A 13429-nucleotide genomic window follows, 5' to 3' on the forward strand; every position below is an offset into this window, starting at 1 on the left:
AAACCGGCTGAAACCGGATCAAACCGGCTGATCAAAAGGCTGAAACCGGATCAAAAACCGTTTCAAACCGGCTGGAAACCGGCTGAAACCGGATCAAACTGGTTGAAACCGGTTCAAACCGGGAAACCGGCTCAAACCGATCAAACCGGATCAAACCGGCTGAAACCGGTTCAAACTGGCTGAAACCGGCTAACCGGATCAAACCGGCTGAAACCGGCTGAAACCAGATCAAACTGGTTCAAACCGCTGTAACCGGATCAAACCGGCTGAAACCGGCTGAAACCGGATCAAACCGATCAAACCGGCTGAAAACCGGATTCAAACCGGTACAAACCGGATCAAACCGGATGAAAACCGGCTGGATCAAAACCGGGCTGAAACCGGATCAAACCGGATCAAACCGGATCAAAACTGGTTCAAACCGGCTGAAACCGGATCAAGGATCAAACCGGATGAAACCGGCTGGATCAAACCGGCTGAAATCGGCTGAAACCGGATCAAACCGGATCAAACTGGTTCAAACCGGCTGAAACCGGATCAAACCGGTACAAACCGGATCAAACCGGATGAAACCGGCTGTATCAAACCGGCTGAAACCGATCAAAACCGGATCAAACCGGCTGAAACCGGCTCAAACCGGATCAAACCGGCTGAAACCGGCTCAAACCGGATCAAACCGGATGAAACCGGCTGAAACCGGGTGAAAGCGGATCAAACCGGCTGAAACCGGATCAAACCGGCTGAAACCGGCTCAAACCGGATCAAACCGGCTGAAACCGGATCAAACCGTTTCAAACCGGCTGAAACCGGATCAAACCGGCTGAAACCGGTTCAAACCGGATCAAACCGGCTGAAACCGGCTGAAACCGGTTCAAACCGGATCAAACCGGCTCAAACCGGATCAAACCGGCTGAAACCGGATGAAACCGGATCAAACCGGCTGAAACCGGATTAAACCGGATCAAACCGGCTGAAACCGGATCAAACCGGCTGAAACTGGATCAAACCGTTTCAAACCGGCTGAAACCGGCTGAAACCGGATCAAACTGGTTGTAACCGCATCAAACCGGATCAAACCGGCTGAAACCGGCTGATCAAACCGGTTCAAACCGGCTGTAACCGGATCAAACCGGCTGAAACCGGATCAAACCGGTTCAAACCGGATCAAACCGGCTGAAACCGGTTCAAACCGGATCAAACCGGCTGAAACCGGTTCAAACCGGTTCAAACCGGCTGAAACCGGCTCAAACCGGCTGATCAAACCGGCTGAAACCGGATCAAACCGGCTGATCAAACCGGCTGAAACCGGATCAAACCGTTTCAAACCGGCTGAAACCGGCTGAAACCGGATCAAACTGGTTGAAACCGGTTCAAACCGGCTGAAACCGGCTCAAACCGGATCAAACCGGATCAAACCGGCTGAAACCGGTTCAAACTGGCTGAAACCGGCTGTAACCGGATCAAACCGGCTGAAACCGGCTGAAACCAGATCAAACTGGTTCAAACCGGCTGTAACCGGATCAAACCGGCTGAAACCGGCTGAAACCGGATCAAACCGGATCAAACCGGCTGAAACCGGATCAAACCGGTACAAACCGGATCAAACCGGATGAAACCGGCTGGATCAAACCGGCTGAAACCGGATCAAACCGGATCAAACCGGATCAAACTGGTTCAAACCGGCTGAAACCGGATCAAGGATCAAACCGGATGAAACCGGCTGGATCAAACCGGCTGAAATCGGCTGAAACCGGATCAAACCGGATCAAACTGGTTCAAACCGGCTGAAACCGGATCAAACCGGTACAAACCGGATCAAACCGGATGAAACCGGCTGTATCAAACCGGCTGAAACCGGATCAAACCGGATCAAACCGGCTGAAACCGGCTCAAACCGGATCAAACCGGCTGAAACCGGCTCAAACCGGATCAAACCGGATGAAACCGGCTGAAACCGGGTGAAAGCGGATCAAACCGGCTGAAACCGGATCAAACCGGCTGAAACCGGCTCAAACCGGATCAAACCGGATCAAACCGGCTGAAACCGGATCAAACCGGTTGAAACCGGGTGAAACCGGCTCAAACCGGCTGAAACCGGCTCAAACAGGCTGAAACCGGCTGAACTGAAACCGGCTGAAACCGGATCAAACCGGCTGAAACCGGATCAAACCGGCTGAAACCGGCTGAAACCGGTTCAAACCGGATCAAACCGGCTGAAACCGGATCAAACTGGTTCAAACCGGCTGAAACCGGATCAAACCGGCTGAAACCGGCTGAAACCGGTTCAAACCGGATCAAACCGGCTGAAACCGGATCAAACTGGTTCAAACCGGCTGAAACCGGATCAAACCGGATCAAACTGGTTCAAACCGGCTGAAACCGGATCAAACTGGTTCAAACCGGCTGAAACCGGATCAAACCGGATCAAACTGGTTCAAACCGGCTGTAACCGGATCAAACCGGCTGAAACCGGATCAAACCGGCTGAAACTGGCTGAAACCGGCTGAAACCGGATCAAACCGGCTGAAACCGGCTGAAACCGGATCAAACCAGTTCAATCCGGCTGAAACCGGATCAAACCGGCTTAAACCGGATCAAACCGGATCAAACCGGATCAAACTGGTTCAAACCCGTTGAAACTGGATCAAACTGGTTCAAACCGCCTGAAACCGGATCAAACCGGATCAAACCGGATCAAACCGGCTGAAACCGGCTGAAACCGGATCAAACCGGCTGAAACCGGATCCAACCGGATCAAGCCGGATCAAACTGGTTCAAACCGGATCTACCCATCTCGGCCTCCCAAAGTGCTGGGATTACAGGTGTGAGGGACATTTTTTTTAAGGTACAGATGGGGTCTTGCTATGTGGCTCAGGCTTGTCTCAAACTCTTGGGCTCAAGTGATCCTCCCTCCTGAGCCTCCCAAAGTGTTGGGATTACAGGCATGAGCCACCACACCCAGCCTCAGGCGACATTTTAATGGGGAGAGGATGGTGGTGCTGGAGTCATCCAAGGGACACATCCTGATGCAGCTAGAATTTGGTCTTCCCTTAGTGCTGAGGTTTGAACAGAGTTTTTCTGTGCCAAGAGCTCTGCAGTTCAGTGAGTGGGGAACTGACAAGCTCCTCTTATGGGAAGACACTCTCTTGCTATTCTTTTCTTTCTTTTTTTTTTTTTTTTTTTGAGATGGAGTCTCGCTCTGTCGCCCAGGCTGGAGTGTAGTGGTGCGATCTCGGCTCACTGCAAGCTCCGCCTCCCGAGTTCACACCATTCTCCTGCCTCAGCCTCCCGAGTAGCTGGGACTACAGGTGCCTGCCACCGCGCCCAGCTAGTTTTTTGTATTTTTTAGTAGAGACAGGGTTCCACCGTGGTCTCAATCTCCTGACCTCATAATCCACCCGCCTCGGCCTCCCAAAGTGCTGGGATTACAGGTGTGAGCCACCAAGCCTAGTCTTTTTCTTTTTTTTTTTTTTTTGTGATGGAGTCTTGTTCTGTCACCAGGCTGGAGTGCAATGGCATGATCTTGGCTCACTGCAACTCTACCTCCTGGGTTCAAAGCAATTCTCCTGCCTCAGTCTCCTGAGTATCTGGGAGTACAGGCACCTGCCACCACATCTGGCTAATTTTTATATTTTTAGTAGAGAGGGGATTTCACCATGTTGGCCAGGATGTCTCGATCTCCTGACCTTGTGATCTGCCTGCCTTGGCCTCCCAAAGTACTGGGATTACAGGCATGAGCCACCGCACCCAGCCCCTCTTGCTATTCGTCAGCAGCCTTGGAGTGAGAAACCTGAGGCCCCTGTCCTTCCCTGGAACAGGGATACCTGCTGTCTCTCACATGCATAATATGCACACACACACACAAACACACCATGCATGAACTTACACACAGACATCTAAGGCCGGGCGTGGTGGCTCACACCTGTATCCTAGCACTTTGGGAGGCCGAGGTGGGTGGATTGCCCGAGGTCAGGGGTTCGAGACCAGCCTGACCAACATAGTGAAACCCCGTTTCTACTAAAAATATAAAAATTAGCCAGGTGGCCAGGCACGGTGACTCACGGCTGTAATCCTGCACTTTGGGAGGCCGAGGTGCGCGGATCACAGTCAGTATATCGAGACCATCTTGGTTAACACGGTGAAACCCTGTCTCTACCAAAAATACAAACAAAATTAGCCGGGCTTGGTGGCGGCACCTGTAGTCCCAGCTACTCGGGAGGCTGAGGCAGGAGAATGGCGTGAACCCGGGAGGCAGAGGCTTGCAGTGAGAACGACATCGTGCCACTGCACTCCAGCCTGGGGACAGAGCAAGACTGCGTCAAAAAAAAAAAAAAAAAAAAATTAGCCGGGCATGGTGGCGGGTGCCTGTAATCCCAGCAACTCGGGAGGCTGAGGCAGGAGAATCGCTTGAATCCGGTGGGTGGAGTTGCAGTGAGCTGAGATTGAGCCACTGCACTCCAGCCTGGGTGAAAAAGAGAAACTCCGTCTCAAAAAAAACGAAACAAAACAAAACAAAAAACAGACATCTAAGCACGTTTGTACAAGCAGGTGCACGCCAACATGATGCATACACACAAATACACATATTTGTACACATACACACCTAGGCAACAGCATACGAAAGCATTGCTAACTTAAGTCCAAATACAAGCATGCCAGCTGGCTTCATAGACATGCAGCCTATACCTGTGCAGTCCCAGAGGGCTCATTCTCAGAGGGCGCTGCCCTTGATTTAATGCTCTACTGTTACGGTTTTGAGATTCTCAATAATTTTTTAACAAGGGGGCCCCCACGTTTTCGTTTGCACTGGGCCCTGCATGTACAGATGCACACCACACGATGTTCTCTATCTCATTCTGTCTTGCCCTCTCCCCTATCTTGACTTCTGGAAGTTCCCACAAAGATCCATCCTCAACTCTGAAATCCAAGGGCTTAAAATGAAAATGGAAAACTGCAGCTTGGAGCGGCTGCCCCTGCGGAAGAAGAGAGGTTGAAGTAATGTCTGCCGCCGACCTCTAGGTGGCAGCACAAGCCGACCCAAGCCTCAGCAGAGGACCGGAAGGAAAGAGGCGGGGCTGGGAGGAGATGGGTGTCACCGCGTCACTGGTGCAATCCTTCTACAGACAGCACGGAGATTCCCAAAGCACGAGATTCTCCAAGGGATTGTCTCACTAACCCATTCTTCTACCAATTCAGTTTTAACAGTTTTCTTTCTTGCTTTTTGTTTTTAATTTTCTCTTTACAAATGCAGCATTTTTATTATAGACAATAGCGTCTACAGGAAAGTAAAAATCATCCGTAACTAGACAACTTTTGGTTCTTTTTATTTACTTATTTTAGAGTCGGGGTCTCACTCGGTCAACCAGGCCGAGTGCAACAGCGAGATCTTAGCTCAATGCTGCCTCGAACTCCTGGGCTCCAGCGATCCTCCCGGGGGCTACAGGTGTGTCGCCACCAGGCCCGGCTAATTTTTTTTTTTTTTTTCCTGTTTCATTGCGTGGCTATTTCATCAACTTCTAACAATGCCTGACTTCCTGGGAACGCAGCCAGTAGGTCTCAGCCTCATTTTGCCCAGCCCCTGTTCAAAATGGAGTCACTCTCCTTTGAATGCCTGTAACAGTTCCAGCTCCTCCTTGAAACTCTTTCCCAGCACCTCTGTCAGCCTGAGTCGCTTAACGCTCCTCTGGCTAGCTCTGCTCTGCTGCATGGGCGGCTCTTCGAGGAAGGGTGCGTGTCCCATGGGGGCGCCTGCACTGCACAGCGCCCCCATGAGGGAGATGCACCGGCTCAGTTGCTCCCCATCCTGCCTTGGGTCCTGTCCTCTCCGTGTCACACCCCACAGCCTTGGCCTGCTGGGGGTGTTCTCACCCAGTTGTCTGCCTCTTGGATGGGCTCTGCGTGGCCACTCACGCCTCACTCCCTTCCTTGGGGTCCACCTGCATTTTGGAAGCTCCCTCATCCTGTGACGTCATGGGGTGGAAGTGTGGTGACCGCACTAGCCTCCATCCCGTGTCTCCCTCCAACTCCCTCTTCCCTATTAGAGGTCAGAAGGCAGAGAGTGCAGCAAGGTCCCGCAGGCAGGATGGGTTGCTCTCACTGGGGAACAAAATGTGAGTCCTCCCTTAGTGAAGGCTCCCAGCCTCTACCGTTGCTTCTCTGGGAGGTATCCTCACCTGGCTTGGGGCAGAGGTGCGCACCTCAGCTCCTTTTTCATGGTAAGGGGGAGGGAAAAGCCACAGTTTTTCTTACCTGGCCAAGCACTCACCTCTCTGACAGTTCTTCCCTCTCTCTCCAGCCCAGGTCTCCCTGGCCCAAGAGGAGGGCCAGAGTGTGTTAGTGAAGATGTGGGGTTGCAGAACCCTGAGAGGACATTTGACCCCCATTGTTTATGGTTCTCTGCAGATGTGGGTTCCTTGATGCCTCTCTGTCTGAGAATGGAGTCTTGGGTGTCAACAATGGGGCAATGGAAAAAGTCCCCCTCTTCATATTTTTTACAAGAACCAGATGGCCACTGATGGGAGTTTTCAGATATTTCCAGCTTGGGACTCATTACAAGCCACACCCACGGAGCATTCCTTGTAACACATCTTTTCATGCTCATGTCAGAATCGCCACCAGGTCAGTTGGAATTCCTCTTGCCTGCTTGCTCCGGAAGAAACCAACGAGAATGGGAGGTGTTGCCACCTAGAAAGAGTTTAATAATCACGGGGGCCTGCCAAACGAGGGGAACAGGGGAAATTTTTCAAACCCATTTCCCCGGGAATTCAGAGGGGCTAGGGTTTTTAAAGGGGTACTTGGTGAGCAGGGGGTTGGGGAACTGGAGCCATTGATTGACTGTGGGATGAAACCCCAGGGGCATCTAAATCTGGCCAGGCACGATATAGCTCACGCCTGTATCCCAGCACTTGGGAGGCTGAAGGTGGGCGGATCACTTGAGGTCAGGAGTTGAGACCCAGCCTGGCCAACAAGATAAAACCCGTCTCTACTGAAAATACAAAATTAGCTAGGTGTGGTGGGTGTGTGCTTAATCCCAGCTACTCAGGAGGCTGAGGCAGGAGAATCCCTTGAACCTAGAGGGTAGAGGTTTGCACGTGAGCTGAGATTATGGCCACTGCTCCTCCAGCCTGGGTGGCAGAAGACTCTGTCTAAATAAATAACTAAATCTGCCTTCACGTGGCTGAATCAGTTCTTGGGAGCTGGAGTGGGTTGTGTGGGGGGGTGGGTCGTCTCAGGACCAAGTGGTATCTCTTGGTCTGTCAAAATGCTAAATCTGAAAATATCTCATAGACCAGTTTTTTAGATTTCACAATAGTGATGTCATCTATAGGAGTAGTTGGGGGAAGTATAAATCTTGCCACTTAACCCCCAGTTAAGTGACTCTGGACAGTAAGCAACTTATAGAAAAACAAGTAAGCACTTGCCGGTCATTGTTTAACTCTGCCTATTTCTTAGCAAAGTTCAAGCCTCTACCTTAGTTCTACCCTCATCTTATGAATGCAGCTTCCAAGGAGTGGTGGGGGGATCCGTTTTCCTTGCCTGTAAGTTTAGCTATAAACTAAATTCCTCTCATAGTTTCTTGACCTCTGCACTAAAATAAGCAAAAAACCAATTTAGCTTGTGAGGTTAGAAGCAAGACAGAGTCAGTCACATTAGATTTCTCTCATTTATTACTTGTTATACTATTATATTATTGTTATTAGACAGAATCTTGCTCTGTCGCCAGGTTAGAGTGCAGTGGAGCCATCTGGGCTCACTGCAACCTCCGCCTCACAGGTACAAGCGATTCTCCTGCCTCAGCCTCTTGAGTAGCTGGACTACAAGTGTGCACCACCACACCTAGCTAATTTTTGTATTTATTTATTTTTTTTGAGATGGAGTTTCACTCTTGTTGCCCAGGCTGGAGTGCAATGGCGCCATCTCAGCTCACTGGAACCTCCGCCTCCCAGGTTCCAGCAATTCTCTGCCTCGGCCTTCCGAGTAGCTGGGATTACAGGCGCCTGCCACCACACCCAGTTAATTTTTGTATTTTCAGTAGAGACGGGGTTTCACACCATCTTGGCCAGGCTGGTCTTCAACTCCTGACCTCGTGATCTGCCTGCCTCGGCCTCCCAAAGTGCTGGGATCACAGGTTTGAGCCATTCTGCAAAGGCGGTTTCAGTATTTCCGTGGGCTAGGTTTCTGAGAGTAATACGGTATGTTTAGTTAAAATGTTATTCCCCTGCCGAGCGAGTGGAACAGGGAGAAATTTTTCAAACCCATTTCCCCGAGAATTCAGAGGCTAGGGTTTTTTGAGGCTACTTTGGTGGGCAAGGGATTGGGAAACTGGAACCATTGATTGACTGGGATGAAATCACAGGGGCAGATGTGGGCTCCTTGATGCCTCTTTGACTGAATTTGGAGTCTTGGGTAAGTTAACAAATTGCCTTCCAGAAACACACGAATTTGCACTGTCATGAGTGTGAGTGAGAGTGCTCATGTCCTCCTCTTCTCATGGACTTTTGCTGTCACTTGCTTTATTTTCAGTAATACTAGAGGTCTAATAGGATGACACAGTTGTTTCATTTTGCATTGCTTTATTAGTGAAATCGAGCGCCTTTGTTCTGGAGGGCCTTGGTTATGCTTGCAACCTTGGGAAGGAGATTCAGAGAGAGAGAGACAGAGGAACACGCTAATTGACAGCTCTGAAAATACAGAGTCCTCTAGAGCAAAAGGACGTCTTCGTTCTCCTCACAGGCACCTTCAGCCCTTATAGTCTGTATCTCAGATGGGCAAATTCCTCCTGCCAGGTTTTAAAAAATAAATTACTTTGGCCGGGCGCGGTGGCTCACGCCTGTAATCCCAACACTTTGGGAGACTGAGGTGGGCGGATCATTTGAGATCAGGAGTTTGAGACCAGCCTGGCCAACATGGTAAAACACTATCTCTACTAAAAATACAAAAAAAATTTAGCCAAGTGTGGTAGTGGACGCCTTGTAATCTCAGCTACTCGGGAGGCTGAGGTAGGAGAATCGCTTGAACCCTGGAGGCAGAGGTTACAGTGAGCCGAGATCCCACCACTGCACTCTAGCCTGGGTGACAGAGCGAGACTCCATCTCAAAAATAAAATAAAAATAAAACATATGATTTTTGTTATCCTCTTTCCATTCCTTCTTTGGTTTTCATTGCTGTCTGCCCCAGTCCAGGGTCCAAGTGGCCATTGTGGGGAAGAGCCTAAGTCCTTCCATGACACTTCCTTTCTTTTTTTTTTTTTTAGACAGTCTTGCTCTGTCGCCAGGCTGGAGTGCAGTGGCGTGATCTTGGCTCACTGCAACCTCCGCCTCCCAGGTTCAAGCAATTCTTCTGCCTCAGCCTCCTGAGGAGCTGAGATTACAGCTGCCTGCCACCACGTCCGGCTAATTTTTTGTATTCTTAGTAGAGACAGGGTTTCACCATGTTGGCCAGGCTAGTCTCGAAATCCTGACCTAATCTACCAGCCTCGGGCCTCCAGAGTGCTGGGATTACAGGCATGAGTCACCATGTCCGGCCTTCCATGACGCTTTAAGACTACTGTTAGCACTCAGAGGGTGGGTCTGTCGGCGTCTTCAAAGTGAAAGCTACAAGAGAAACCAGCTCGCTATACGGGATTGTCTGTGTCAATTCCCTGTCACCACCATTCCCTTCGAAGCTTTCCTCTGGTTGGCAGAGACTTCCCAGAAGCCCCTTCCTTGTGGGTTCTTGCTTTGTTCCCCAGTGAGAGGCTCTAGAGAAAGATCTAGAAGTCAGGAGAGAAGGAGAGGACACTGTCTTCTGAAGGTGCCAGTAGCCAAGTGTGGGGCAAGTGAGATGCCCAGCCCCTCCCTTGGGAGCTCTTGAAAGTCATCCTTGCCCGTTAGTGACAGCTTCTCCCACCCCTGGTGGCTTCCCTGGCTTTTGCTCTGCATGCTCTTTCCACAGACAAATTGTTTTAAAAGGGGTTTTTGGAGAACAAATATGTGAATATAGGAATCTGGAATTGTTCCTTTCATCTTTTTAGATTTGAAGGCCACAGCGACTTCATTGCCAGTGGAAAGTGAGATGCTAGCCGTTCATGACGTGCTTTGACAAATCAGTTACCTAAATTAGAATCTGTAATTGCCTGGGGTCAGCTGCCTATGGCAAGCAAGGCCTTGGGACATCAAGTAGCTGTTGTAACAGAACGTTGTAAGATTCTTATATTAGATTCTTCTTGTAGAATGGGCTGGATTTTTCTGACCATACTGGAAAAAGTGGAGGAAAAAAAAAAAGAAACAAATTTAGGGCTGTAAATTTCCAATGGAAGGCAAAGATAGACAACCAGATAATTATTAGATTACTCTGAAATAATCATTATTTCTTATGGTCACAGGGCCAAGATTTCTTTTCTCTATCTCTCTTTCAGTCTCTTTTTTTTTTTTTTTTTTTTTTGGAGTATAGTGGCATGATCACAGCTCACTGCAGCCTTTACCTCCCAGGCTCAAACGATCCTTTCACCTCAGCTTCCCAAGTAGCTGGGACCTCCAGGTACGCACCACCACACCTGGCTAGTCTGTAAAATTTTTTGTAGAGATGAGGGTCTCCCTATGTTGCCCCGGCTGGTCTTGAACTCCTGGGCTCAAGTGATCCTCTCACCATGATCTCCCAAAATGCTGGGATTACAGGCAGGGTCAGGATTTCTAAAAACCAAACTCCAAGTAAAATACAATACAAATTCATTTTGTGACCTGGCTAGATCTCTTCTGTAACAAGGGATTAATTAGGAAGGAGAGAGACTCTAAGAATTGGAATGTGGAAATTTGGGCAGATTTTGATAAATCTGAATACCTTGAACCCCAAACTTCGTCTCCCTAGTCATCAATAGCAGCTCTTTTCTATACTGGAGATCAATCTTCTTTTGCCTGAAGACTTTAATTAACTCACCTGAGGCTGCTGCCTTGAGCGGACTGTTGATTTTACTCCCAGCTTTTATTATTTTCAGAACCATAACATCCTGGCAGACCCTCGGGTAATGACGACCAAAACTGATCTGGGAGGAGGCATCCAAACAATTGCAAGACCTTTGCCAATTTATAATGTTGGAAACCTGGGGAATATGTGAAGGAATGAATTTCAGGCTGTGAGCCCAGGGCAGAAGGAACATAACGTTGAACAAACAGAATTGATGAAGATGGAAGCGCTGGCTAGAGAACCTGGCTTCAATCTGTCAGATGGAGCAGCTGGGGGCGGCTCTCATAACTCACTCGGTGCTGCAACCCCAACCCGGGGCCCATGGTCCATTAAATGCAGTCAGGATGCAGGCATTTACCTTGCTATATTACAGAGGAGGGGATCCAAGGCTTAGGCAGATAGGAACGTTGAAGTGTATTTATGGTGCGCAACCTGCTCAGCCTTCCCGGGGGATGATACAGAGGATGGTGTCTTCATTAAGCCTTTTAAAAAATACTTTGGTGTGATGAGACACAGTGAGGCCTATTGGGGATGGAGAAACCTAGTTCCAGTCGGTCATCCGGGGACAGGGAGCTACACTATGGTGCAGATGTGCAGCTGCACAGAGACAAAAATATTATGTAATGAGCATGCGGAATGCCTGCTTAGAGTGAATTGTTGTTAGAACAAGTTCATAACAAGACATAATTTATAACGATGTGCAAACACTTGCTGACTGCTAGATGAAATACACAGTTAGCCTGTAAAATATCTTACCAAAACCAGTTCAACGGGAAATAGAGGCTGAGTGCGTTGGCTCACACCTGTAATCCCAGCACTTTGGGAGGCCAAAGTGGATGGATCGCTTGAACCCAGGAGTTCAAGACCAACCTGGGCAACATAGTGAGACTCTGTCTCTACAACAAAGAAACCTTAAAAACAAATAATTAGTCAGGCTTGGTGACGTGTACGTGTGGTATCAACTACCCAGGAGGCTGAGATGGGAGGATTGCTTGAGCCCGGGAGGTCAAGGCTGCAGTGAGCCATGATCATGCCACTGTACTCCAGCCTGGGTGACAGAGCAATACCCTATTTCTAAAAAAAAAAATAAAATAAAAGGAATTAGAAATGCTAGTAAGAAAGAAAAAAGATGAGAATGTTTATGATGTTTATTTTAATCTGATGCCCAACTTAATACTAAGCTTTGGAAACCCATGTGGAGGTTGGCTGAAGGCAGAGACAGGCTCGGCTCCTTGGAGTGGCATTTGCCTTGGACACAGAAACTTCAGAGGTGAATGCCAGTAGTCATGTAGAAAAAGAAAGAGTATTTTCAGAAAGCAACAAGTCTCCTTTTAAATGGCAAAATACCAAAGAATAGAATAATTATAGAAAAAGTGGAAAGTGTATTTAATAATTAATCACTTATAAATGCATCAGGCCTAGACGGTTTAATAGGCATGCTCTTTTGTTTCTAAGTTCATTAAAATGTGAAGTTCTTACAAGGCAGATTACTTTTTGAGTAACAGATAATCCTCATGCTATTTAAATAATACCAATGGAAAGATAAAGAAGGAAGGAAAATCTCCCAAGTCGTTCAATGCAGCTATCATATCTTAAAACGTGGGATGAAACCACACAAGGCCCTTTAGAAAGAAAACCCGAGATCGAGAGGATGAAGGCTCTTTGTACAATGAAGGTCACCTAGCTGCTAATCAGAAGTAGCACGCAGGCTAGGGTTTAAAGCTAGAGAAAAGCCTGAAAGCCAACAGTGTGGTTTTTTTTTTTTTTTTTTTTTTTTTTTTTTTTTTTGGAGACGGAGTCTGGCTCTGTCGCCAGGGCTGGAGTGCAATGGCCGGATCTCAGCTCACTGCAAGCTCCGCCTCCCGGGTTCCCGCCATTCTCCTGCCTCAGCCTCCCGAGTAGCTGGGACTACAGGCGCCCGCCACCTCGCCCGGCTAGATTTTTGTATTTTTTTTGGTAGAGACGGGGTTTCACCGTGTTAGCCAGGATGGTCTCCATCTCCTGACCTCATGATCTGCCCGTCTCGGCCTCCAAAGTGCTGGGATTACAGGCTTGAGCCACCGCGCCCGGCCAACAGTGTCGTTTTACCTGAACTTAAACTCCTGTCTCCCAGAAAAAAAAAAAAAAAAAAGAGCACTGCTGATGTTAATAAACACATTAATTTACTCATTGTTGCACGTATTAAGTCTCTTTGAAAAGTGTAATTATTTCAAATGCATGTGAAACATTGCTGAGGCTAAATTACATAATTCATGAACATTGATGATGGCTCGAAAATTAGTCAGCATATATAAATGATTCAACAGTAAGCTTAGCAGATTTCTACAAAAAAGCATGATATTCATAAACTGTGAAACCTCAGTGGATAATTGCAGCATTAAGAGATCTCTACTGTTCTCTTTTTATGGTACCAGAATTTTTGAATATATGGTATTTGACAGCTTTTTAAATCTTGAAATCTAAGTGTAAAACAATTCTTTTTGTTTAT

The 13429-nt window shown here is 48.3% G+C and overlaps 1 long non-coding RNA gene across 1 annotated transcript; it reads right to left on the reverse strand.

Annotated features, from left to right (window-relative positions):
* Positions 1–9955: 9955 nt before the first annotated feature.
* Positions 9956–11804, reverse strand: LOC115895936. The gene is made up of 3 exons (XR_004055987.1): positions 11300–11804; positions 10915–11077; positions 9956–10235 (listed from the first exon to the last, which is right to left on the reverse strand). It is a non-coding gene; the product is annotated as an uncharacterized LOC115895936 (long non-coding RNA).
* Between the last annotated feature and the right edge of the window lie 1625 nt (positions 11805–13429).

This window comes from Rhinopithecus roxellana, unplaced genomic scaffold (assembly GCF_007565055.1).
Source record: "Rhinopithecus roxellana isolate Shanxi Qingling unplaced genomic scaffold, ASM756505v1 contig3944, whole genome shotgun sequence".
NCBI classification, from domain to species: Eukaryota; Metazoa; Chordata; class Mammalia; order Primates; family Cercopithecidae; genus Rhinopithecus; species Rhinopithecus roxellana.